At 38.2% G+C, this 26,780-nt stretch overlaps 1 protein-coding gene across 8 annotated transcripts in view; it reads right to left on the reverse strand.

Moving 5' to 3' along the window:
* The window catches only part of NAALADL2 (N-acetylated alpha-linked acidic dipeptidase like 2), a 504,178-nt gene that overhangs the window by 338,237 nt on the left and 139,161 nt on the right, over window positions 1-26,780 (reverse strand). The window lies entirely within an intron of this gene.

The raw sequence follows: 26,780 nt of genomic DNA on the forward strand, positions 1-26,780 counted from the left end.
ACATCACTAAATACATTTTGCATGAATTTACACTGCACCTTTAGGGGCAGCAGGTTGCTTCTAAATAACAACAAAGAGATTTCTACCCAGGGCAGGGTCTTCATATTATATATTAAATATCAAATCACAGATCTACCTTCAGTCAAACTGGACTCTCAGTGTGGGAAAAAGAATAAAATCTTTGTTTTCCCAGAATACTGAACTTCTGTTTTTTGACTGCTGAAGGTTTGTTTTCTGACTGTGATCAGAAGCTTCCCTAAAATTTTCTCACCCATACATGTACCACACACTCTATGAGCAATTTGTGGCAATCTACCAGTTAGTTGCAGTATTCTTCCAAAATTATAGTATGCTAAATGATATTTTTTTATATATAATGGATACAAAGGTATTTACCTAAACTGTAGAAATACTTCACATACATGGAAAGAATTTGTTTTAGAAAAGTAAATATCTGAAAATGTTAGATACAAACCCATTTCATCACATAGCCATGCAATCATGTAAGGTTTTCTTTTGTTTTATTACATAGATTCTTTAATATGTGAAGGAAGCAATAAAAATTTCATTAAACTACAGAACTGAAAGGCAGAAGCACCAAATCGGTACAGTTAGAAGGCTCAGATTAATAATTTATGACAGCCAATCCAATCTTTTAGCAGTAAAGCAAATTAAGAAGATTATAGGTTTGAACTTTTACTGATGTTTTCTTAATCTGCTTGCTTACACATGTATGTAAAGTGTACTGCCAGCATGTGCTGCATCCCCAGGCAGGTGAATATGGAACAGCTGTACGCTTGCATCCACAGAAATAATTCCAGAGTGTTTGAAAATGACTGCTTTCAATTAATAAATTCCTGAACAGCCATATTTACCAAGCATACACCACTTGGCATCATCACGAGCACCTCTGCCTGTCCATACCTTTACATTCTTACCCTGAAGTTCAAAGATAAACAACCTTTCTCTGCCTTAAGAGCTGTCAATCTGAAAGCCACGCATGGGTAAAATCACACCTTCAGCAGGAAGCTGTTAAATAAATTAAGTGCGTTCCCTAACCCATAATTTGAATCAATGTATATAAAACATGTGAAACAAATAATACGGTGACCCATGTAACAGCCTTATCCTAAGTTACACTTACTTGTGTAGTAATTTAATTTTTTTTGTAGCACCTGGCAGTAATCATTAATATTACATTTAACTTGCACATGCATTACAGTATCATCCAGAAACACACAGTGCAGAAGTAATATGCCGAATACAACATATTGAAAAATTCAACTTTAATTTAATTGCTCAGATTTTTTGGATGCCATGCAGACCTTGATTATGTCCCCATAAGCAATTCACTTCAATGAACAGCTTCGTATCAGAGCAGCTTATTTTCATGCAGATAAAATACCCAAGCGCAAAGAGTAACGGAGAGTCTGAGAACACAGAAAATTCTCCTTTGGGTTTTGATTGGTTTTGCTTTCATCAAGGTAGTTTATAATAATTAAGCCCAAAACCTGCATGCCTAAATGACATACTGCAATTTATTTTGATTACAGAGCTTGTTTTGTCATTTGTGGCTCGCCATTTAATAAGCAAACACAAAATCACATGTCTCCTTGGTAACAAATTGAGCCCAGCTCAATACCCCAAAAAAGTCTTTGTAACCTGCCAGTGGGAGGGGGGATCCCTCCCGTCCCCTCTACCTGGGACAGCAGTTGAAGGGGCCCAAGCTCCTGCTGCCCATCAGTTTCCTTCTGGAGACAGGTAGCCACCTCCGCGCTGGTGAAGGTGACAGCAAAGACTTCCCACATGAGGTTATGAGAGACATTTTACAGTCAGGACCATAAAATTCCAGTGACTGATTTATGTCTTTGTTCTGCTGCCCTGATTCCAGTGAGTTTTGGCACAACTCACACCCCAACCACACCAAGGCTTGTGCAAAGCACAATTCCCACTCTCTCATGTATTTTCTGTTATGTCTGGTACTAGTTGTTTTGCTCCTGTGTAGTGGGTGATAGCTGATGAATATCTCCCTAACTGCACTATGTGAAACTGCATCACGGTAGGAACCTGTTATTGATGGCACAACACATTCTAATGGAATTTTATATAGATCTTAGGGATTTCTTTCCCCTTCACCTACTAGCATTATTTCAGAGAGAGGTTTAAACAAGAGTCAACCTGACTTTTGTTTTAATCTCTCAACTATGACAACATAATTAAGCTGTGAATGATATATCAAAGTGCCATACACAAAGATGAATTGACAGGAGTAATTTTTACTACTCAAAAGCCTTCACTTTCATATATCATAATATCCTGTAAAGCAAGCCCAGTGACATCTGCTTGACTGTAAAAGCAATAGCTCGGTATAAACTTCAATCCATCCTTCAAACAGGCATATGTGCTCCCTGCATATTACTAGCATTATGTGCATTACTACAGTTGAAACCCACAGCATTCATATTTGGTTTCTTCCGGTGGGAAAAACTTGACATATTCTTGCATGACAGTGTTCCGTATGAGTCCTCTGACAGACATTTTGCTTCTTTTGAGGGTGCTGAAGAACAGAATTTGGCATATCTGGTTGGGATCCAAACAGGTCTCCTTCCCCCCCCACCCCCCCTTCTTTTTTTTTTTTTTTTTTTGTCTTCGTGTGTGTGTGTTTTTAATTTACAGGGCTGTGAAAAAGGGAAGGAGTACTTGTATTCAAACTTTTTTTTTTTTTTCCCTCATTTTACTTCTAGTCTTGAAGCTTTTCAGGGCTGCAGAGATTCTTGGTTTTTTACCTTCAAGAATAAGAACCTCATTTACAGCTAGGATCCTAAGGCACTACTGTAATGCAATTATTATTATCATCACCATCAGTATCAGCCCAATCAATCTGAGTATGTGCTTCTAATGAGTTCGTGTCTTGAGGCAGCTAATGTTCAGACAGATTTTTTGCAGTTTTTTGTTGTTAAATAATTATTTGCAGCAAGTAAATTGAAAGCTTTATCAAACTAAAATTACTATTTAAAGAGCAACTACGAAAACTATGATTATAGCAAAAAATTATCAGGAAGAGCAGATTAACCCAGCTCGTTTGGGGTGTGAAATGTATTTGCTGGGTTAAGAGCTCTGGCTCGTTCAAGAGGCAATTTGCTTGTATCTTTGGGTTCTTCTGTAGAAGAATAAAAGAATTGCCTTGAAATAAATAAATTATAAAGAAAAGATTAAATAATCTCCCATGCAGACCATGCACAGAAGGAATGCATGCTATGTAAATGGCTGGTTTTGCAAAACAGAAATTCAGCACATTTGTTTTCTGCACATTCATGTGCCATTCATTACAATAAATCTTCCTGCCTTCTACAGAAAACACCAGGGACAATTCTTTCTTGGCCATCAGATGTCATAGAACTTCCAACTTGGAAAAAAAAACAATCAACCAAAAAACTTAATTTTCTCTTGTCTGATTAAATACTCTGCTACAGAGGTCCCAATTGCGAATAATTACCGTTCAACCATATGAATCAGTCTTGTGCACATGACTGGATTTACAGCGATAGACTCATTTTCAGCTGCACGTTTGCAAGTATTTCTATTAGAAAGCCACCATTTCCTAGGCAAGCATATAAAGAAAACTGAAGGTGAAAACTTTTTCATTATCTTTGAAGACAGCCTATTACCTATATCGCTTTCTCAGATATCCATCCATCCACACCTAATGAGTCCTATGATTTAGTCAGAACACATTCATAAAGATGATTCATAGTTGTTATGCAGCCACTTGATGGTAATAGCAAAGCTGATGTCTTAAATCACAGCTGTTTCCCTATGATAGCCAAGGGGCAAAGTAACACTTCGGAAAACCCAGGAAAGAATTTATTAGAGCAACTTTACAAAAGCAACATTTACAAGAAAAATGTAAAACAAAACATCAGGGTCAACAGTGTTATAACCAAATCACTAGACAGTATTAGATGCCATTCAGTAATCTGCTTAATTAAGAAGTTAGTACTTATTGGTCCTCCCTCCGCATATGTTACCACTGCTAAGAAATTATGGTACCTATGTTAACAATTCAACAATTGTTTAACAATTTTCTCTATAATCTCTGGCCGGTGTTCTGTAAAGATGCACAGAAACAGTAAAGTGTCATTCTTTCCTATACTAGTAAGCTTTTAACCACAACTGAGAAGACCAAATTTTAACCAGAAAAGTCTTGTATTTTGCAATTGAAGAGATTTACTGATTTATTAATAATACCAAATAAGGAACAGATAATACAGTATGTTAAGAGTACCGGTACTACGCCAGTAACAAACATCACATGGCCCAGCGTCTTCAGATATCCTACTTACATCCTTCAATTCTAGCTCGTTACTACATTCTGCTGGATCACAGAGCTTACAGCGTTTTACAGGGCTGAATCCTCTCTACATACACCCCACTCAGATGCAATTTGATCCAGAAACACTCAATTTATGTAGATTACAGACTCTGAAGCTTTAAAAAATATTGTAATTTTACAAGCCAGGAAGGAAGAAACGTACGAGTAGACATCACACAAAAGATGACAATTAGGCACAAGACACCCATCGGCTCTTGGAAGTCTCTTCATAGATTCATAGATAAAGAAATGCTGCAAGCTCTGGTGAGAAACGGGTGCATTCTGAACTAGAACCAGCAATCCCTGACATTTCACTTGCTTTCAGCAGGACTCCGTTTGCCTTACTCATCACTATTAAAAACATCTAAATTAATCCAGCAGGAAGTCTGAGAAAGCAGTGAATGAGCTGTGATTTTACAAAGCACTAGTCTGATTTCTGCCTCCATTCTTCTGGGCAGTAATTTTAACAATAGAAATACCAAAATCAGGTTCCCATTACCAACCATATGGTATTTTTCACAAGGAATGAAATGACTGCCAAACTGGAAAAAAAATACGGAGACGAGAACAAGATGTGCATACACCCTAGCAAAGTGGAATAATTGCATAGATTAAGTAGGTCAACTATAGGTACAGATTTCTTTTAAGACAATCCAAAAAGGTATGAAAAGTTGCATGTGAAGGCACGCTCCAAAAGTATTCACAACTGCAAACAGGCTTGTCTTACTCAAATCAAGGGAGGCAAAACTGAAACCACCTACCCTAAGGAGCTTCCACTGGAAAGCCGGTCTTACTTCCCAACTTGCTTGCTGGAAAGCTGCTGTGGAATAACCGGAGCGGCTGATGAGCACATGTCGCGCAACTACTTCTTCATGATCTTTTTGTCAGATGATTTGTAACCAGGAGCCTGGATTGGATAGGATTTTTTGGGGGTTTGTTTTTTTTTTTTTTTGTTAACAACTGCCCTTGAGTATTTTGCATTAGAAGAAACGTGTATTCAAAATACATGAAGACAGCAACTGCTGCCTTCCTTGCACCTTTTCTCTGAAGTGAACCCCGAAGTTTTCTATTACTATTTAGATTCACAATGTGATTTTCAAGACAGAGGTAAGCCTATGTATCGGAAGTAAAAAGGTGAAAGCAGGTCAAGAACCACCTTGTTAAAACCCAAGCTTTCCATTTCATATTGAGGGAAGGGGGTGTACTTTAAAAAAAATATATATCTCTGAAGCAGCAATTGTTGATGCTCTTGGGGATCTGTGGATCAGTTTGGTATAGTAAGTTTTGGAGGACATAAAGACATGCACACACATGCAGATTTCCCACAGCTGCTAAGTGCACATGGAGATTTATAGACATTTTGATTCTTTAGGTAGTAGGAGTCCTAATCTTGTGAAACTCACATTATTTTCAACCGGATGTTTAAAAAAAATACTGGAAAGAGAAAAGCTAGAATTGGCATCCATGAGGTTCAGGCAGGCCATCAGGAGAACCTCGCATTTCTGGAAGTGTTGCAACATTAGGTTTATAATGAGAAACTGATGCCAATTCTAAAAAAATCTGAGGTTTTCCCCTTAACTGTAGCTAACACATGGCTCAACAAGAAGGCGCTTCAGCACACAAGTTCAATAAAGCCCCTGGAAAATCTCTGTTTCTCATGCATAGGAGCACACACAGACCCACAGACCTCACACCAGAACCCCTGGGAAAGATCAGCAGAAGTCCAGACACTGGGCCATTTTGTTACAAGCAAATGTTAATCTGCCACGCGAACCCCAGAGTGGGAAAATCCAGACTCCCGAAGGCGACTTGGCTTCAGGAAAGGAAAGAGATGAAAAATTCAGAGCTAGGAAAAACCTCCCGCCTCTGCACTATGCTCCACCATGTGCCACCTCCCCTCTGAAGTAAAAGCAAGATAGAAATAGATGCAGTCACATCTTTAACAGACTGAAGATTCACTTCCCCCTACCTGTGAGAAGAAGCAAGGAGACACCACTGTACACTGTATTTCTTATTTAGATTCCTGCATGGCAACGCTCTTAGATAAACTGTTGCACCACACTGGGGTGGGAGTCTCCATACCTACAAAATCTTGCATGTGCTGGCTCAGAGCCTCCAAATGAATGAAGAAAATGATCTTACTGATAAAAATACGTATGAAATAACAATGTACAACTTCCCATGGCTGCTCGCTACTCCGTTCTTCACCCAAAAATAAAAATCCACAGATAGTAAGTAACTGCAAAACATGGTTAGAGATCACTGCACACATTCTTCTCCTAAGCTGCTTATCTGGGCTGAACTACAGCACTATTATTGCAGGAAGGAAAAAAAAGACTAAAACAAAACAAAGCAAACCACTGAAGAACAACATGGTGTTATAAAATAATGGAGTTTGGGGAGGATCCAGGAAAGTTCTTGAAGTTTCTTCTTCCTCTTTATAATGTCATGCTTCTAATTTACTTCATTTGTATTAATAAACACTGGATTACAAAACTATTAATCTAGTTGAGAACTTCACTAAAGCTCACTAAATCTGTCTCTAATTAATATGATTAATGGTCCAAAACGATCAGCTTTTCAAATTAACAACCCAAAGCAACTGATACAGAATAAAGGATATTTTTCCTGGTAAAGAGGGTCTTCACTCTGTGTAGTTAATGAAATCTTAAACAGTCCACTCAGTAATACTGCATTCTAATTCACGATAACTACCTATTTACATAGATTTGCATCGATTGTGCTGCCACTAAGTATTTATTTGAGATTAATTAATTTTACATTGCACTAAAACGTAGTCTCATGCTTATTTTAATAGTGTAGAAATGGATCTTTAAGAGCTTACTACCTTGGCCATATTGTTTCTCTCATTGCTTCCGGAGTTTATACTATATTAAGCTTGTTGTATTACTACTCTTACTGTTTCCGAATAATAATTTTTAAAGGACAAGGTCTGTATTTAATACCTGAGGTTTATAAAACAGAGTCCTAACACTTAAAAAACTTTCTTGAAAATTTTAATAACAGGTGAAATACTTATAGGAATTACAGTTCTCTGTTACTTCTTTGATTACTACTCCAAAGTCTGTTATTTTACAGTGATTTTTAAAGAATATTAAAGCAAGCCTATCACACAACCTAAGGTAATTATATAGTTTACAAGTGAGAGAAACTGAAAGGAGAGTCTTATCAAATCCACAAAGAAATAAGAAATATTTTCAATTCTAATACCCTCAGATTTGGGTTCCTAGTTTGGCAGTTTTACCTAACAATGATGGAAGATAGTTGCAAGGTCTGAGGCAAAGCCAACTCACAAACAGAATTAGAGAAAAGTAGCTGAAAATAAGATCTTCCCTTGTCCTGACCATCCTCAAACTCTAAAAAAAGTTCTCACACCCCTTGAATGCAAGGCAACTAGTAAGGACCACAGCTACTACACTGATTTCCAAAGAGGAAGACAACATGCTCCCCAAGCATCCAATCACAGTGATATCAATTAAGAGGAAAAGAAAGCCCTTCAATAAACGTTAAATGAATGGCAGATTTCTTTGCCATCTAAGACACAGTGATACTTCAGTATCTACTCCCCCAAAGAAGTACTCACAGTTCTTGCTCAGTGTATCTTCACCAGCAGACTTTTCTCCAACATCTCTCATTGGTAAGGCTTTTTTTTTTTTTAAAAAAAAAAAAAAATCTTTTCTTTTTTTCCCCCTCTCTTGAACTAAAAACATGAACAGCACTGCATGGAAAACTAAGTCCTGCAGAATATAATGAGAAACTTTCCCACGGCTGCAGAGAGCCTAAGGGATTGCTCATTCAAAATTAGAATTGAAACCGTATTGATATGGTCAATGCTGTAGGGAAGAAGTATCTGTCTCAAGAGTGGTAAAGACCATTGACATTTCTGTTTTGTCCTTCTTCACCATGGCCCGTTCCCAGGACCATTTGAATACCATTTACCAATGTGCTTCTGTTGCAAACAACCAGCATAATGGCCATGGCTGTTATTTCTCTTGCTCTTTTCTCATGGCATTATAACCTGCAATGCAGTTGTGGCAGTTGGGCTTCTGCTACAGTTCTCACATTTCTATTGGGAGCTTTTTGTGGGTGTTGATACATGGGGGCATGTGCAGTACTTCTTGAGCACATACTCCTGGACCAGTCTCCAACTGCGTTCCTCCATACCACTGCCCCAAGGTAAATCCCATGTATTTTGTGGTCCCTGCAGGTCCTTTTTCCCTATTGGTCGTAAGTTAAATGCAACAGCCTTTATATTAATTCATAGAAGCCTCTCTCTGTCACAGGATTTTAAAAAATATATGAAATTCCTATTTTTAAACATGAATTGAAAAGCTAACGGAACCTTCAACACTACTGGTGGAGAACTTGCTTCCACTTGAAGATTCCTCTTATAAATCTCAAATTACATACCCAGTTTAAACAAGTTTGTGTTCAGTACTTCTGTCATCATCCGATTTAATAACATTCATTCTTTAGTACATATGAATAACCAAGACAGCAAAGATTAAAAGGAAATGTCGATAGCTAAAACAACTGGTTTGGCAGCCGCACATAAGAAACAGGAGTGGTTCAACCACTAAATTCTCACACATCAGTCTGGGAATGCCCTGCAGAGGACTACTTAGGACACGCTACTGGCTGGTGTGTGGGAAACCTAAGTACAAGATTGTTTCAACATGAGAGGTACATTTGAATGCTCTTCAAAGTAATTGTGAAACCTATGCAAAACCCACTCAATTCTATTTGAAAGGTTATTGGGAAATGGCAAATTACTCATAGCTGCGTGGTTTTGCTTCTGTTGTCGTTGCTTGAAATGCCAGTGCTTGCAACTAACCTGAAAAAAAATGAAAAAGACTCTTGACACTTGAAAAACTTACCAAATGCATCCCAGACACCACTGCACTGTGATCACCCCTCTGTGTGATGAAATGTGAGGATAAAAAGTGAACAAAACCTCTTTGTTAAGTGAAAGAATAACACTATATCCATAATAAAAGATACACCTACAACTGAAAATGACATGGTATTATGTTTTGCAGGTTCCAAGTTCCAGTGGTGGGAGTGGGGCATGGGGAACATAAGCGCTAATGCTGGAAAACATCTAATATACAATGCTGTAATTAAGCCTCATGTAACTCAAATATTTAACGTGGGTTTTTGACTGATCCATTCTACAGAACATGACTCTAACACCTTTTCTGTGGGGAAAGAGCTAAAAAGGAAACTGCCAGGTTTACTCAGAGTAATTGGGCTTACTTTCCTCTTTGCAAAACTATGGCTTCCTTCCCTTTCTGTAACAGCAGAATGCGGAGGAACATTTTAATGCCTTCTGTGACACTTCAGCTAGTCCTTTCACTTACTTTTTCTGAGCTAGCAAGAAATTCACATCACACTGAAGAGTAAAACCACCTGAATTTCATCTGCTTTCAAGCCTCAACATGAAACTTCATACGACTCTATCCATCTGAAGTGACCTTGCAAAGTCCAGAGCCTTACTGATATATTTCTTAGCTCAGACTGAATTCGCACGAATAGATGCACTTGCAGATACCCTGAAGACTAGAAAAATTGTAGTTTGCTCCTGTGCACGTACAAGAGAAACGTAATTTGTGAAAGCATTCATGTGTATAAGATTTCCCAAGGTCTCATGTGACACAACTCCATAAAACATATTTGTGCCTAATGGTATATATTTTATATCACCAGCACTCACCTCTCTTCTCTTACCGTAAATTTTCATTAAGGGAAGAAGGTTTAAACACATAAGGAGAGTTCAGACTTTGGATTTTGTTCACACTGGGAAAAGTCAGCGTAAAGGTTTTTTGGGGTTTGTTGGGTTTTTTTTCTAAAGATTATACTGCTAAATTCACATTATACAATTGAACCATGTGCCCACTGCTGAACAATAAGAACTGAGAAATGCTCAGTGCTTCTGCAAGCTTCATCACTTCACAAGTATGAAGTTATTTTTGAAGAGAATGTCTTCTCATACTATTTCATACCTTCAACATCACATTCAGTCTTACAAGTTCCAGAACACCCACCTTACTGCAACATCAGTACCACTATGTCAGGCTGAAAGGAAGTAACACCAAAACTGTCAAAACCAAAAGATCTTCCAAATGGACAAGGTTTGCAAAGATGCTACTACAAAAATTACAAACCTTAAGATAGAAATCAGTTAGATACAAGATACAAGTAGTGCAGGATTAAAAGGCCCAGTAAAGAATAAGAAATATCACCTTAAGGTTGGTGCCCATAACCTGCATCATATAAGACCGCACGCCATGCCTTGTATGAACAGTTATTTTTTAGGAGTCATCCATTTTCAATTGTCAAATCATTCATTTTTTCATTCAAATTGTCATTATCCAATTGTCAAACTGAGGTTCACAAAACCACAAAGGTTCCCTACTTGCAGGCACCTCCCCTTCCTGGTGCACAGCTCTCTCCAGGTTCTCCATTTACAGAAGTAGCCTCATGAGTTGAGATTTAATGTGTTACACCCTGAGCTGCAGTAGAAGATTACAGTACACCCACAAGGTAGCTCATAATGTAATTTCTCACCTAGTTAATAAGGAATAAAAATTGATCCAAAGTGGTAAATCACTCTTATTTTTAAAGTAAGGCTCCACAGACTGCTGACAGAATAAAGTCCTGATGCATCGTTAAGGCCATAATTTCTAATTGTAGGTCTTCAAAACACTGAACAGGGCACTTAACATCCCCTCTCCAACACCATAAATAGTGGATTAGTGAGATTTTCTAACAGAAACTGTTTTCCCCCAGAAAGCACTGGTGTTTGTTTGTTTTTTGTTGTTTTATTAAAAAAAACCCACAAAAAAACCCAAAGAAATAAAATCAAAACAAAAACAACACAACACCCCTCAAAAAACCCCAAGAATATTTGCAGAAGTCCATTCTAAAAACCTCACTATAAGGTTTAACGTCCTGGGGAAACCGCTGAAGTTTCCCACGTAAGCACCAGAATGCTCAAGAATTTAGCTCTGCAGGTGGGCACTCTCTCCCTTCACTTTCCATCATCTTAGGGGAGGTGGGAAGTGGCAGGGAGTGAGAGAAACATCTTGATCCTGAGCATCTCTCTCTAATTACAGGCACCACTATCCTCAAAGAGAGGTTTAATTGGCCTGATTCTTATTTTAGCCTAGTCAGTTCACTCATATTTAACAGTTACTGAAAGACATTACATTGTTGGTCTTGAAACTATTTTTTGACACCATTAGACGCCTGGGCTTAGCAGAAATTCTTAATATAATTTGTCACAAAGAGACTAACGAATGTACTTAAATAAGAAAGTCAGTGTCCACACTGACAAAAAACACAGGGAAAAGCAAAAGCCCGTCAAGTCACAGGCTAAATACAAAAAGCTCACGCAAAACTCCCATCAATAAAGACGCTCAGCAAGCCCTGCTCAGGCAGCTCAGATTCCCTGTGTCACTCTTGTAACATTTTAACACTACTATATATCAAGTTGGGAAGAATTTGCAAGCCTGACCTAATTACGGACTGTCTTGTGGTGTATTGCTTCTAGGCTGCTCCTCTAAAACACTGGATAAATCCAAACCAACAGTGCCAAGCTGTAATACCGTAAACCATCTCTAATAGAAATTATGTGAGTTCTGAAGCATCGGGTACAGCCAAGCATAGACCAACCTCGGAGAAGATTACTTAAATATATACAATACAGTTTATTCTAAACACAACAAAACTAACCTGCTAGAAGTAAGGTACATGGAAGCTATTCTGTAGAAGTTGTGACTGCTACAGAAAACTATATACACATAAGTATTATCATCATTTGCATAAAGATGATAACCTCTATCATAATGGCTAAAGATTGGAGACTGAAGCAGAATATAAATATTGGAAAACACAAAGCTCTACACAGCATCCCAAAATGCTATACTTCACATGAATATTAGGAAAATGCTTATTTATAGTAAAAGCCTGGTGCGCTGCAAAATGCTGCTATAATGGACAGTGGTAGAACTGAATCCTATAATGCTGAAAAGTTCTAACAGAGGCAGCCTTTTGGTTTAAATGGATTGAATACATAAGTAGAAATGTTTGGGTTTAGCTTCCTGCTCTGAAAGTTAATACTGAAATGTAGAGGCAAATGAAAAACATGTATATATCATTGTAGAAAAAAGTTTACCTTTATGCCTCTGGAGGCTTTTTTTAAAAAAAAAAAAAAAAATTAAAAACAAAACAAACGCACACACAACACCAAAAACAAACAAAACAAAACAGCACCCACATTACTTTAGAGCTACCAGACATGCGGAATCACTTTTTTAAAAAGCCAAACTTTCCAAAATATGACTAAGATTTTTACAAATTACTTAAAATGCTGTACAACAAAAGTATCTATTAAATCAAAAAGGCTTGGATCGTAAGAATTAATAATTTGAGTTGGAAAGTTATTTTAAAAGAATTAAAATGAAAATAAGAATACCAGAAGAAAGAAAAGAAAAAAAAAAAAACCACAACACTAAAAACTTTCCAGTTCTCTGCTATTCAGTTTACAGTTTTATTTTTGAGATAAAACTCCACTTTAAATTCACAAAAACTGGACATCTATCATCTGTCCCAATATTTATGACATTCAGTGACAAAGCAGGTTATAATCTAAGTGTAGAGTTCCTGTTGCATTTCAGCAGTCAATCTTGCCTCTTGAATGGTAGAAAAATCACCTCTAAAACCTGAATTCACTATGACTGGAAGTTGGGAAAATTTCTTGGTGATAAGTGAATGAAAGAGAAACGCAGCAAATTGGAATCAGGTCTGCAGGCAGTTACTGTACAGCTGATCTTATCTCTACTTAAGCATCTTAGAATGAGATCTTAGGATGTGAAAACACCGCAAAGGTTTTGAAGTTTTACTTGATAACACTGATAGTTGTTTTTTTTCCTGAACCTGCAATTATCTGCTGCTTTCCCTCTATAATATTATCATCACCCTTCTTTTTTTCTATTTTATTTCATGTTTACTTGTACCAATCAGATCATATAGTTTTATTCCTTCCACTAATGTTATTTCAGATGCTCCAAAGTGAAAAAGAAAACCCTTGACACTCCTAAGCATAATAAGTTTGCTCTTAACGCGCGCGAATAAAACAACCGAGACTACTGTTGTATTCTGCCTGAAATTCCACTGGCGCTGAATGGGTGAGATTTCTAACCACCATACTTTATTGCTTCTAAGGCATCGTTCAGTCCCTTGTTGGATGGAGACAGCTGAAATGACAACATTCTCCAAGTGCAGGGGACACATCTCTGCCCCAAATACACACTTGTCAGCAACATTACATGTGTGAACAGGGAGGTGGTATTTGAGGGATTGTGTGCACAAGGACAAGGGGCGCACAATGGAAGGGAGAAGAAAAACTCAAATCATAACCAGAGAAGTAAAGAGTCAAGGATACAGCCAGAATCAGCCCACCAAGAAAGCACATTTGGGTTAACAGCACACTGAAGGAGGGCTTTAACTGTGAGCAACTACATTCTGCTTAAATTCTCGAAGACAGAAGTAGTGTTACACGTTATTTATTACATACACAAGACATCTCACAGGATAAAAAAAATTACTCCCTTTAGAAAACCCTCACATTTTGGACAGATTTTTGATCAAACCAGACAAAAGCACTTACCTGGCCTTTGTTACATCGACATTTTGTGAAAAACTCAAATCAAAACTTCTAAATGAATTAACAGGCAAAGTTACATGAATCTCTAAGCAAGACAAGAAAAGCCAGAAACTGCATTATACAACCCTACAATTAATCATTAATACAGAGTAACATTTAATATATTTCCTTTGAAGTTTGGCAGTATGGGAAAATACTAGTGCTAGAAAGCCTCAGGTAATCACAGCTAGCAGGTGGTTTAGCCCGAGGAGCTGGAATCAGGAAGACCTTTGCATTTTCATTATTATTTCTTTGTAAGAGACCAGAAGACAACGTCTTGAGCTAACGCGATGTAACTTCAAAGTACAGGTATGGCTCCGCTGAGGAGGAAAAACACTGCGGAGAACCTCAGTGACTGACAGTAGATCTGGTAGGGGCTGGAGTCACCGGCTGGGAGGATGCTATGACAGGAAAGCTCTCAGGTGCATTCAAAGACAGTTGAGCCTCAAAACACAAGGTGATTAAACAAATTATCTTCTCACAGGAATAATGATACTCCTCTGTACATGCCTGAGAAGTACCCGTAAGTTTTACACTATCTCAACTGTTTTCTAAAACATCATGAATGCTGGTGACTAACACATATAGTTTAAAGCAATTTTAGAATTTGGGAATTGATTGAAAGAGTTGTTCATGTAAGATGAGTGAGAGACCACGTAACACACAAAACAGTTATTTCTTTTTCAAAAAAAATTCATTTAAAAAGATAGTTACACTCCTCCAGAAGAGTGAACTACTTCATGAATGACAAATGAGCTCTCAGCTAATGAGGGAAGTGATTCGACTGAATTTTCAAGGAGGCTTTACCATAGCTTATATGAAGTATTTCATTAATATTTATCTCTGTGACAAAACTCAAGACAGCCATTGTTACTTCCTCAGCTTCTAGTTACAAAGGAAATCCTTTCAAACAGTATTATGCTCAGGAAAAAAAATCCCATACAGGTTGTGAAGTGTCATAAATTAAAGCGAATTATTGTACATCCGTCCATATATCACTTTCAGACTTAAGGAGAAATTCTTGTCTTTCACTAAGAGAAAGTTTTCAGGAACTTGATGGTTCTGGATACTTCTACCAACTTTTCTCTGGCAGCAAACATGCAGCCCATTCCTAGGAACAAGTGTGCAGCGCACACATCTAAGGGGCAGCATCAGGAGGTTAAGGAGAATGTTTAAATATTTCATTAAATGAACTTCTCTCTGCTTGCAGGCATTCTTTCAGATGTACAGTCAATGAAATTTAGAAACTAATACCAATGCTTATGCAACTTTAATTTGACTGATGTGATGAAAGAAAAAACCATAACTTATGATACAACAGATTCACTTTCACTTAGTCATGCAATCTTTTCCCTTTGGTTAAGGAGCACTGCAACTCAGCCCCCCAGCTCGGAGCTGCTGCAGCAATACCTGGTGAAGCGCAGTTGCCAGAAGTGATACTGGTGGGACTGTGGTCAAAAACTGAATCTGAGGTGGAACAGATGATCTTTTTTGATGTCTCTCTTCTGGGGTGCAGTGACCCAGCACCAGAATCGACCACTTCAGTTTTCATGCATGTGACAGTAAAAACCCCAAAGGGATGAACAGAAAATGCCACTCACAACCCACAATAGTAAAGAGCTGGATTTCAGATAGCTACTTGCCATCTTGATCAAATTTGCCCTTTATATGTTTGGGGTTTTTTTTCAAAATAAAATGGTGGGCCCACTGGATATTACTGGTGGTGCTCAGCACAATACAAGACCAAGCCAAAAATGCACAGTACTTTCTGTGGACAGAAGGAGACTTGTGTGTTAGTTTGACCTCTGTTGCTAACAACCAGGAAAATTCCTGTCAACCCACCGAGAAGTTAACATCCAGCTAGTTGGTCCTACACAGTTCTTGATAGTTCAATGATCTGCAGCTGATGTGGCCTTCACACAAGGCAGTCTGCAGTAGTACTACAATGCAGCCATGGCTGAGCCCCAGTGTGAAATTCAAGAGAATTATCTGGCCACTTGCAGGAATAAAAGGTGACAGGGAATCTTTAAAAATAAATCCAGATTTCATCCAAAGAACAACACAGCTCAAGTACATGCAAAAAATGTCAATAATTAATTTTACAAGACAAACAAGCGCAATACCAATGACAGAAGTGAACTAAAACCTGAACCACTTCTATGGTTTATGATGTGCAGAGAGCAGCTGAAATGCTTCAGGATTCCTCTGCAAGTGGATTAGGAATTACTGTTTTATGCAGTTCCCTATTAGTTCTACTATCGATCTCTTACTTTGCTGCTTCATATTTTTCCTCTACTCTTTCTAGTAGAAGTAGCTATCTATCTACATACAGCTAATGCACACAAAATCACAAAAGCACTACAGTAGGCCAACAATGCTTCTTCCTCATGTCGTGTGTAAAAGCAGAGTCCCTTTTACTCGCAATGGCATTACAAAGCAATCTAGCATTTAGTTACTCTCTTACCAGTCCTTTTGTCATTATAACTTCAGACATGCTGGCTGATGCTATCGGCTTTAAAGATCCTGTTCCCCAGGTTGTCTGTGTGCAGTTTATAAATCTGCTTTGGATTACATTGATTTACTAATTGACCAAAACACTGGATTACACACTCTGCTGGACACTTTACGCATTAAACAAAGTAATTGATAAAGAGAGCATGCACTTTGGGCTGATTTTTCTAGGTTCTGATCTTTTCTAGGTAGGTGCATCGTTTCAAGTCGGTCCTTAATAGCACAAAGGAATAGCACAAAAGAAAAGAAATGGGGGGAAACAGCCTTTGGAAACAGTTATTTTGTAGTGGAGGAAGGTCAGCAGAAGCAGCAGCAGCAGTAGGGACTTGACTGTCAACAAAGACCTGATCAATGCTTGCTATCATGTAATCAATGGAAATTCATTAGGTAACAACCCTCTGCAGCCTGACAGAGGTGCCTGCAGTGCTCCCCAGGAAGCTGGGAAGCCAGCACCCCATCTATCAAATCCCTGGAAAGAGCAGTTTATCTTCCATCCCGTTGAATATACATCCGCTATTAATCAATAGCTGTTAGTATCTGTGTTCCTTCTCCTCCTATTTTTACAAGAGCAGGCAACTTTCCTATGACTGAAATAACTCAATTAATCTTCCAAATAGAAAGGCGACCTTTTTTTTTTTTCTTTTTTTCCTTTTTTTTTGACAGGCAGATGTTTGACAATTGATCTGAACAGCCTGAGGAAAAGAGACGGAGCAAGTACAAGATAAAAAAAGCACAAGCAATATCAGAATATAGCGATGTAAATAGTTCATTGCTCCACCTGCTGTTGGGCTCCTTTTTCTCTACAAACTGCATGTTCTCTGTTCTAATGCTGAACACAAAAACAAGCACCTACAGACACAGCCTCACCACACAAATCCATTCTATTAAAAAGTCTGTTTTAAAAATGCACAAATCTGAAGGCAAGTCAGAAGGAGACTGAACGCTGGTTTACCTCTTAAGTCTCTTTTCACTGGGATCTAGTACAAAAGACAAATGAGCAAGAATTGCCACATAGGCTTACAAGCATCTTTGAAGGAGATCTGTATTGTCCAGCGAATAATAAAAAAAAATAATTAAAATGTATGCTATGACGCAACTATTTCTTACTTGGATCAGTATTTAAACAATTCATTGCTATTCCTACCAGAAGGCTATGTTCAAGTTATTCCTATACATTTTGCAGGAGAAAACCCAGTCTGCTGTCTAAAGTGGTTCCAAAGAATGTTTACCGATATGGTGATAGGTGCTTTATATATATATAAATATACATTTATTTATTTATTTATAACCAGTCTGACTTTGCTTTCCCTCTCAGCCATTGAAATTCTCTTTTGCAGCCCATGGGTTGACCTGACTAACATCTAATTGGACGCCACAAGACAGACAATTTCTGAGCGTGCAGCCCTGCCGACGCAAGTCTTCACCTGTAACCTGGTCCAAAGGAACACAGCAGAAAGAGGGAAAGAATGGCAAGTGCTCCTCTCACCGGGTACACACAGTGCCACCAAACTCAGGATGCTCTCATCCTCTGCATCAGCCAATTATCCTCTTTAAGCACTCCCTGAGATCAAACACATTCAATTCCTGTGGTCAAAGGTGTGGGTTTAGGTGAGCAATAGCAGCAACTTCAATAGTCAAATTACATGTTCCACTGTGGCTAATAAAGTCTGCATTTCATTAATCTTTTCAGTAGGCCACCTGTAACTGAATGTTTGATTAGAAAGGAGGTGTGCTTCAGGTTGTGGTATGAAGGTATTAATATAAATCGGTGATGTACTGTAAGACATACTGTAAAACTGCTTATGAATATAATGGCTCAGCCACTGACAGTTGTTAAACAGTAGAAGGTCAAAAGGGCTTCTCTGAATTTTCAGCAGTTAGAATAGAAGGACATCCTGCATTTCATAAAGTATTTTGGCATTTTAAATAACGATAGACCCTTTTATACTAATTTCTTTCTCCTTTAATTTATCATCTATAGTAATTTTTTTTATAAAAAAGCCATTCCCTTTGCACAACCATATCGATAGTCTATTAAATGTACATGCTAGATGTCCTAACTGTTAATACTCTCTGCCCATCAAATTTCTTGGGCCTCAATTATCAACCAAAACCTCTCTGAATTCGGTACGTACTCCTCAATATCAGCAATATACCAACAGTAACACAAGTAGCAGCATGGTTACATCTTGAAGCTGTCATCCTGTCCTCCCAAAGGTCTTCCAGCCCTACTGTGCTCCACATTTTTAGCTTTTCAGCTAGTGATTCAGAGGTATGAGAACAGTTTTACAATTCTAGGACTATATGCAAATAAAATCTCTGTAAAACTTTAGGTTTACAACCATTAGATCTACGTTCTCAGCTTTTGGCCTTTTATTCAACAGATTCTAATTTCAACCCTACACTCCACACAAAAGTTGCAACACAAACCTTCAACACATGCCCCCAGTAACAACAGTCTACAAGAGCATATTCTCCAGCACCCGACTTTTGCATTCACAGCACACATTAACCTGAATCCAGCTTAGATGCTTGGTTCCAAATTTCTAAAGTACAGTAAGCAAGAAAGTTAACCCCTGTTTTCGAACATTTATGTTCATTATGACAATGAATTCAGTTATGTCAGTTACTATTACCACAAGTTATTTGGCTATTTTAAAATACATCTCAGCAGTATATTTGACTGAGAATACCAGCCTGTAAATAATTCAGTACTACCAATTATTTCCATTTTCTGATTATTCCAGGGAATGCATTGTACTTATTAATCCAGAAAGAGAACATGGCCTTGCTTTTAATGCCTGTGAACCTCCTTATGAAGAGAAAAGAAAAGGAGTTTATGCACTTTAATCTAAAACTAACTAGCAGCCAATTCAGACATCAAGAGCATTGCTTTTGCAGTACAGTATATTCAAACAGAAATTCAACTTTCACCATGCCTCAACCCTTCACAAACACTATGGCTCCATGTAAAATAGTAGTCTTGCTAGAAAATATTACTTATCTACTGAAGTATGAAATGACACAGTTGCTGTTACATCCTCTGAAATCCTGCCCACCTCCCATATTATAAAGCACTTCTTCCTCCAGTATTACATTCTTAATTATAACAACCCCATAATATACCATACCATTTTTCTATATATTTGTATAGAATGAAAACTTCACTTTCACATTGTAACAAAGTAATACACAGTAGAAGCACATTTAAATGACATTTGAAAAATTCAACCAGATGAATGCCCTGGACAAACATATACATTCCATTGCAAGTTTATTACTGCAGCAAAACCTCTTAAAAACATAATAATTGTTATGAGTTTCACAAACAAAGGTAATGTGGTTTTTTTCCTCCAGAATTTGTCCATTTACTGGACACAAAGTGTTTCTTGAATTTATTTTTCCTGTTTATCAAAACCACCCACGACTCTCATTGTGGTTTAAATCCACAACTACTTGTCTGAATTACCTTATAATGGGTATCTTTCCCACCTGCCGCTATGACTACCTTGTCTCTGGTTACTGGGGTGATTTTTTTTTTTTTTTTTTGCTTTTCTTTTTTACTGTCTACAAGCAAAAAACCTCCCTGATCCAAAGAACATCAAGGTAGTCCAGGAGTTATGACCTTCTACATGGGAGTCAACACTTTCTTGCTAGTTAAGGAACTGCACACAAGGTGGAGGGACACATACCTCCGGCTCTCTTTGCCTTGCTGTCACAGCCCCTTGTCATCAGGCACAGAAACACCTTTCTATCCATCCCAAACCCTCGTATTTTGTATTTACCCCCACAGTGTAAGATTCTTCTGCCACACTTTCAGCAGCAGTGGGTTTGCTCCACCTGTCTTTCCTTTGATCCAGTAAACTAGTGAAATACCAGTAAAGAAGATGAAGACCAGAATATTGTTTTTAGCTATTATATCTAAACTTCAAGGTTTGGTCAACTCCACTTCTCCAACTGACAGATCACAAACAGACTTTACTACAAAAAAGGAAATTCTTACTTTAGTTTTACCTGTCAGGTCCAACTCTTCTGAATAAAGTTTGCTGTCCCCAGAGAGGGTTTTTTTCCAATATGTAAAATCATACATTCTGTTTAAGATGCAAAAAGTGTGTTTTCTGGATAGGCTCCAAATGCATTTCAGATTGACAGCTATTAACAGTCTGGATCTTCCTGCTAGAGTCCAATAAGAAGAACAGTTTTCCAATAAAGCTTTGAGATTGTTCTTCTGAGAAATAATCACCATTCATCCAAAAGGTGGTAAAAATTATGCAGGTGTCAACATCTGCCATGAACTGACAGCATTTATCCTCTCAAGAGACCTTGCATGAATTGTAGAATAATTAAAGGCTCATGGCTTTTAATTAAGAGATCACCAGAAGGAAATTGAGGAATTTTTAACAGCAAAACAACTAGGGTAAGCAAAGTAGAGGCAGAAAAGGGAAAAAAACCCCATTGCTGGTAAAGGAGGCCTACAGAGGAGAAATCAGTGCTCTCAGTGGGAGAAGAGGGATGTCAGGAAAGTAAATTCTCCAGATAGATATGTTTTAAAAGTGAGCGCAAACAATACTATATTTATAAAGATCCATATTTTATGACAATGGTTATCTTCCCACTCTGATAATGCTATTTGGAAGTGTACACTACACATCACAGAGGTGTGGGATATGCAGTTTTCAAGTGTATATAATAAGCATTTACCACCTAAAATAACAAAACATGAGAGCTGAAGAAAACTGGGTTTTGTTTCTTTATCTGCCTCTATTTTTAATCCAGTGCCCAAAGTCCTGCCCTCTGTGGGAGAGCTCTTAGCATCTCCTCTTCTCACTTCTGGGAAAGCGAGGACAAAAATTGATGGGGCTGCATGAGGCCCCACACTAATAACTTACTCCTCCTCATATGGTCTCAAATCTCACTGTAAAAAGCAATTCTGATTGCAACTGTCTTGAAGAGACACAAAAAGTTAGTTAGGTGAAGTGGAAAACACCATGGGAATGGATGCAAGCAACGTCAGACCAATGCAATTGTCGCTTTCATAAAATCTTTAAGAATCCCATGGTCCAATATTGAGCACAGGTGGTTGGATTTGAAAGTGTCTCCAAAATGAGATTCTGGTAATCACTGAGCTAGAAGGAATGAAATGGAGGATATTTCTGAGCTGGGACAAATAGACTTTTTTTATCTGGACAGTCTATACTTAAAGACCAAATAATTTTGTATAAAATGCTACCTGCCTAATTTTAAAATGTATTTCTTCCTGTCTATGGGGATGCACTCTGCAGAATATTTTAGATCCTGTGTACAGACCAGTGAACCCAAACCTCATGCAGTTCTGTCTATGCCTCATTTCCCAATTTAAAGTTTATTTTTATTTATTCCTAATTCTGAATTTATTAGGCAGATTCAACAAATATTGTCCTACAGCATAAAGTCTTATTATTGAAGGTCAGTTTACACTATTAAATACAAGACATAACAGTCAAAATTTTGACATGCTTAGAAAATTGCTCTTTAAATTATTCAGTAAGAGCAATTGCAGCAGTTTCCTAAGGAAAAAACAAACAAACAAACAAACAAAACTGGAAAGTTAAAGGCTGCATTTATCTTTGCAACTGCAACTCCAAACTGTAACAAAACAAACCAAATTCTACACCAGGTTACTCATAGCTAATTGGTAAGTACTGTCATGGACTTAAAATTTAATAGTTGCTACATACTTATTTCTTTTTTAACTACGAATCTGACCCACTAACTCTAAAGCATCTGCTGCATCACATAACGATGATCTCCTGAATAAAGACGCTGTGCATTCCAGCTGGGCTAAACATAACCCATAATAGGTGCAGCTCTACTGGTACCTATTGGCCCGCTGTCAGGAATAGCAAAAGCTCCTGGGAAGCTGAGAGTGCAATTTTCATGCATATGTTGCTTCACTTGAGCCATGGGGCTGCGTTTGGTGCAGGAGCTACAGCTTACTCAAAATATCTAGTGGTGGGAGGAAACCAGTCAGCTGGAGCCTCGCATGCCCCAGTCGCCTTCAGATCAGTCTGGGTGACCTTCAACGAACGTGGTCTTGACAGAACTGCCTGCAGAGCTCCCCCTGTTTTTCTGTCCTCCCAAGCAGGTAGCTGTGTGCTTCATGCCCTGGATTAAGAATGTGCCTTATAGGATGAAGAAGACATAGTTCTCAACACCCAGGTGTTTCCCCTCACCTCCCGTTCCACATAACGATAATTAATTGTATTCTTGTAAAGGACTAACATTGGAAACTAATCATACAAAGCTTTGCCTCCACTTTTCAAATTATCCTGACCCTGTAACCTCTCTACTCCTGTCTTACACAGAAACTGCTAATCCTGCTCTGTCATGCCGAGCTTAGATGATTTTGCCATTTGGATAATTAACCACAAGATACCGTGACGAAAAAGGGCCTCATCCCTGTACTAAGTATCTACTTATGAACTGCTGGTTCTTTGTATTCAGCAAAACTCAAAAGATTGCAGCTTATTTGTTTATCAAGACACCTTTGGTTCAATTTGTGGAAATCAAGGCAGAGGTGTCAAGGGTAGAAATCAAAGATTTTTTTAAGTCCAGAGATGGATGCTCAGAAATACGGGCACATAAAATCATTGAGATCTAGACACACCTGGACTTTTTGACTTCCTTCTGGAAAATAATCCCTGCTCTGAATGGCAATGAGGCCAATCATTTTTTTTTTTTAATTCTATTTTTTTTTTTTTATTGTTAAAGGATTTGGAACCATTAAGGTATTTGCTATTTTTACTGCTCTCACTTTTAGTCTTTAGCCTCTATGTGCCAGAAGAAATTCAATAAGCTTCTCCTCCCAAATAAAATCCTAGCTACCTCTCTGTAGATACGGGCCAGATTTTGACTGGAGTCCCAAGCCATCGCTCTTTGAAGTAATCATGTAACAACATCACGCTTTCATCCTGCAAAATTGATGTTTTGGACCTTTTCAAAACATGTTCTACTGGTCACCAGTAGCTGGCAAAGAGCTAGCAGGTTATGTCCAGTAAGCAGCTGACAATAATGCCTAAGCTTCATCTACTTCAAGCTGCCCAGGTGTGAGATGAAGCAAAGGTAACTGCATACACGCTCAGCTACTGTGCGTTCTCAGAGGCACATTGGATGTATGGGGGTGGGAGACACGCAGCCTCTAGAGGCATCTCCCCAAGGGACCAAGTCTGTATTTCTTTTTCAGGAGCACACTCTAACCAAGAGCCCAAGAGCTACCTCTTGAAAATGAGAACTGGCCGTCCCTGACACAGGACTCGGGGCACGCAGCAGTCCTCACACAGCCAGATGTGACAAGGACCCTCCTCTGGATCAGGACCGCTCAGCTTGTCTTCCTGCAGACCCACCCCCGGAGCCACAGGCCAGCTGGCACTACAGGAAGAAGATAAGACTTAGCATATTGAACGCAGCCCGCAAACAAACCCATTCTATCGCTCCAGATGACCCAAAAGCACCAGTTCCCATGCTCACATGCAAGCCAGGCTCCTCCCTGCTTGCAGACCCTCTGAAGAGCCACCCGCCTCGCCGGGAGAGGCGACAGCACTCACTGCAGCACGCGGCAGGACTCTTCCTCCCCCACATTCCTTGGCTTCGCCAGCAGGTCTGAAAAGGTTAATTCCTGAGGCTTAAGGGCAGCTCTAACCTACGTATTAACAATTTACAGATGTTTTACTCACCTAATTTGTTCCACTATTCACAAAAACATGCAGTTACCTTAGCAACTACTACATTACATTTTATCTCCAAGCTGCAGAGCTTTTTCTTTTCTAAAAACAAACCCCACAAGCCTACTGATACGGCATGTAACCTTTGATATTAGTTCTAGCCATTTCAAGAAACATAAAGATAGGCACAAGTGTAATGAAAATAAGTCTCTTTTCTAAAAATCTGTTTAAGTTTTCCATTTATGAACAGATTTTCTTTGTAGATTTGTTTTATTTGACTCTTCTGTATATTTGTTATTCTTTTGTGGGTTACAATCTGCATAAAGGAAATTAAGAGGACAAGGAGGAAGACTGGTTTTGATACAAGGAGCTAGCCCAAATCTGGGTAGAGAACGTGCATCTAAAAAAAAAAAGAAGTCAGGAATGAAGGAAATATCTGAAAATTGATGCAAGAACAAACAAATGCCTTTAGGCCACTGACTTCAAAGTGTCCTTACTCAATGGGCATTTAGTATGAAAATATGTCTATTTTTAAAAGGCAAATCAACAGAATACTTAAAGTTTGTTTGTGTTTTTTTTTTTTCTAAAGTGAAAGACATCTTCCTCTATGAACACCTCTAAGAAAGAACAATCAATTATACTTGGAAAATATTTGCAGTTGGTTATGTACCTGCATTCCTCCTAGGCGCCACTGCTTCCTGCGCTACATAAATTTGCATTCAATTGAAATAGATTTGTTTTGAAAGGCATGTTGCCATCATGTCACATGAAATGACGTGGAGACATGTAAACAAACACTGAGTAACCTGGTGTCTTCACACTACCTGCTGCAAGATGAACTGGCCTCAGATCTACACATGATTTCCAGTTCTTGCAGGGTTCCTATGTTGCTGTGTGATATTGCATTGCACAGGGTGCATGAGAGGGAAATGATTATTTTTCTTATTCAAATTTTCTTATACATTTGGGGGACATAATTTTGTTTTATTTAAATCAACAGAAAATCACAGGCTGGTATTTTCTTGGAGCTGTGAAAAACTATTCTGAACTTCAGGGATGCCCAAAGTTAATTAACTTGTTAATACTTCTGATTTCAGAGTAACTTGCTGTTTTAAATCCACAGATCAGTGCTTATACTCAATTTCTAATAAACAACTACCTTGGAAATTAGGAATGATCTTAAATATTCTCTTGATTTAATACTTCAATGAAATAAGTTCTGAAAATGTCTTGTACAACATCCATGTGATATCCTTTTATAGCTGTGACATGATGTTTGAATCCCAGGTACCTGCTCTACAGTGCCCGTTTGTGCATATCTGAATGCACTAGAGAATCTTAGGTTCTGCTTTTTGCAAAATTTAGATATCTTTTGAAGGCTAATTTTCCCATTAAATATAGCTGAATTAAAAAGCAACTGGACAGAGATTTTTTCTGGTCTTTCTGTTTAAAAAGAAGTTAACTTTCTTATCAAAGCAGCACAGCATCTTTTAAAAGCAATGTCACTTTGTAGGAAGCCATCAGTAAAAAGTGCAATCCAAATTCAAAATTTTAATTGCAGTTGATTAAAAGCGTAGGTAGGGAAGTAATCTAGTATCCAACCAGTTATTAGTAATTAATCTTCCAACAAATCTAACTGAGGATGGGTCTGGGTACTTAGGTTCTAACTTAGCGAGTTTCCAGTTTATTGACCCTTGACAATTTCTCCTGCCAGTTCAGACTCCTGGGTAGCGAATTTAGGCCAGCTGACAAGTTTTGGTTTTCTTCATTACCTCAGAGATCCTTAGAAGAGTCCTCTAACTCTTTTGAGTCCACAGCCACCAGGCTGAAAACACCTCTGCTAGCTTTAACTCACTGACTCATTTCTACTTACATTCCTTTCCACTTTCTCCCCTATGAGCACCTATCTATCGGAAGCTCAGCATGACTCTGCTTTGAACCTGTTTTTTCTACACTGTTGAAGAAAGTCCTTGAAGCTGACCAGTAATAATCACCTCCCCAGTTCAGCACATAGGTCTTTCTGCAGCCTTCTGACTATTTCTGAAGCCGCAGCTACACTTGAATAATGGTATAAACATTTTCTTTTAAGTTACAACTGCAAACTTTCCATCTTGAATACATGCCTCCCTATACCGACAATTCTATTCTCTCCTTGAACACCACAATTTGCTCTGATTGCAGATCTTAGATTATCTAAGACAGAAAATTCCCGTCCACTGGTGTCTATTACAAATTCTGTAATACAGTTTCTATTATTATATATTAATTCACTCTGTGACAACACACAACACTCTATCCCTACCACTGATGCACAATAAATAACTATATAAAGCAGTAATACCTCTCTGCCAAATACTCTTTCACTTAGGTCCCTTTCAACAAAGCAGATACAGAATGAAACATAAACAGTTACTTGGTCACTTTCTACATTAACTTTTTTTTTTTTTTAACATAGTGAAAAGTTTAGTGT

The sequence above is a fragment of the Falco peregrinus genome, chromosome 12 (genome assembly GCF_023634155.1).
Source record: "Falco peregrinus isolate bFalPer1 chromosome 12, bFalPer1.pri, whole genome shotgun sequence".
NCBI lineage: Eukaryota > Metazoa > Chordata > Aves > Falconiformes > Falconidae > Falco > Falco peregrinus.